This window comes from Populus euphratica, unplaced genomic scaffold, assembly GCF_000495115.2.
Source record: "Populus euphratica unplaced genomic scaffold, PopEup_1.0 scaffold1275.1, whole genome shotgun sequence".
Taxonomy (NCBI): Eukaryota; Viridiplantae; Streptophyta; class Magnoliopsida; order Malpighiales; family Salicaceae; genus Populus; species Populus euphratica.
In genome coordinates, this window is record NW_011501133.1 from 32,833 (window position 1) to 34,656 (window position 1,824).

Genomic DNA, 1,824 nt, shown 5'->3' on the forward strand with positions numbered 1-1,824 from the left:
CTACCTCCTAAAAATGTAGCTATTGACACACCTCCCATTAACCCAAGACTGCCTCCCCCATACACTAAATTAATCTTTCTCTCAGCTAGCACCTGACCAAGATGATTTGCGAATATCTTCAGGAATTCCATGATTCATTAACAAACTCAATCTTGCACATCTAGCACGGTCTCAATCTTGCACATCTAGCGAATTCCATGATTCATTAACAATCTCAATCTTGCACATCTAGCACGGTAAATTTTTGTAATCGCATTCTGAGGCAGAGCGGGAAAATACTTTTTCAATTTTTCAAGATTAGTGTCCATTTTCAAATGAGAATTAGAAGAGAGATTCAAATAATTGCATAAATATATACACAAATATCAGTTATTGTGGGAAACTGAAAGAACCGACTTAAGTCACGGAGTACCGTTGTCCGCCATTTGACCGGGGTGAGAGAAACTTGCAAAAATCACTCAAAAAGAAACAAAAATAAAATAAAATAAAATCAATCTTTATATACAGGATCACCCAATTCAATAGAGTTATGTTCAACTGAAAAATTGTCAAAGTAAACTTTCAGACGATGTCCATTTACCTTGAAAACATTGTCATTCTTTGGATTCTCGATGTCATAGGTCCCATATGGATACACATGTTTCACAATAAATGGACCGCTCCATCTTGATCTTAATTTTCCAGGAAATAAATGCAGTCGAGAATTATAAAGTAAGACTTTTTGACCAACATTGAAGGTTTTTCTCTGTATTTTCTTGTCATGAAACTCTTTAATTCTTGCTTTATGAATTCTTGAATTTTCATATGCATCATTTCTTATTTCCTCAAGCTCATTTATTTGTAATTTTCACAGTTGACTAGCATCATCCAGATTTGAATTGAAAGCTTTAATAGCCCAATAAGGTTTTCCATAGACTAGTCTATAAGGTGACATACCTAATAATGTTTTATAAGCAGTTCGATAAGCTCAAAGTGCATCATTAAGTCTTAAAGACTAGTCTTTCCTATTAGGGTTCACTGTTTTCTCCAAAATATGTTTGATCTCCCTATTAGCAAGCTCTACTTGTCCACTTGTTTGAGGGTGATAAGGGGTGGCAACTTTGTGTGTGATTCCATATTTCTTCATTAAAGACTCAAATGGCTTGCTGCAGAAATGTGTTCCACCATCACTTATTATGGCTCGAGGGACTCCAAATCGACTCAAAATATTTTCTTTCAAAAACTTTATCACTGTTTTGTGATCATTGTTTCGACTTGGAATTGCCTCTATCCATTTTGAAACATAATCTACTACGACTAATATGTATAAGAAACCAAATGATGGAGGGAATGGACTCATGAAATCTATACCCCAACAATCAAAGATCTCAATGACAATAATAGGATTTAAAGGCATCATGTGACGTTTTGAAATAGATCCCAACTTTTGACAATTTTCATAAGACTTGTAGAATGCATGTGAGTCTTTGAACATGGTGGGCCAATAAAATTCACTTTATAAGATTTTTGCAGTTGTCTTTCTTGATGAGAGATGGCCCCCACATGTCTTAGAATGACAAAATTTAATGACACTACTTACCTCATTGTCCGGAATGCATCTTCGAAATATTTGATCAAGACAATATTTGAATAAATAAGGATCATCCCAATAAAAGTTCTTCACTTCGTTCAAGAACTTTCTTTTATCTTGGGTACTCCAATGAGCTGGCAATTGTCCTAAAACAAGAAAATTGACAATATTAGCAAACCAAGGCATTGTAGAGACAGAAAGTAAAGATTCATCGGGAAAGTAGTCATCGATTGGTGTGATGTCAGTTTTCGAAT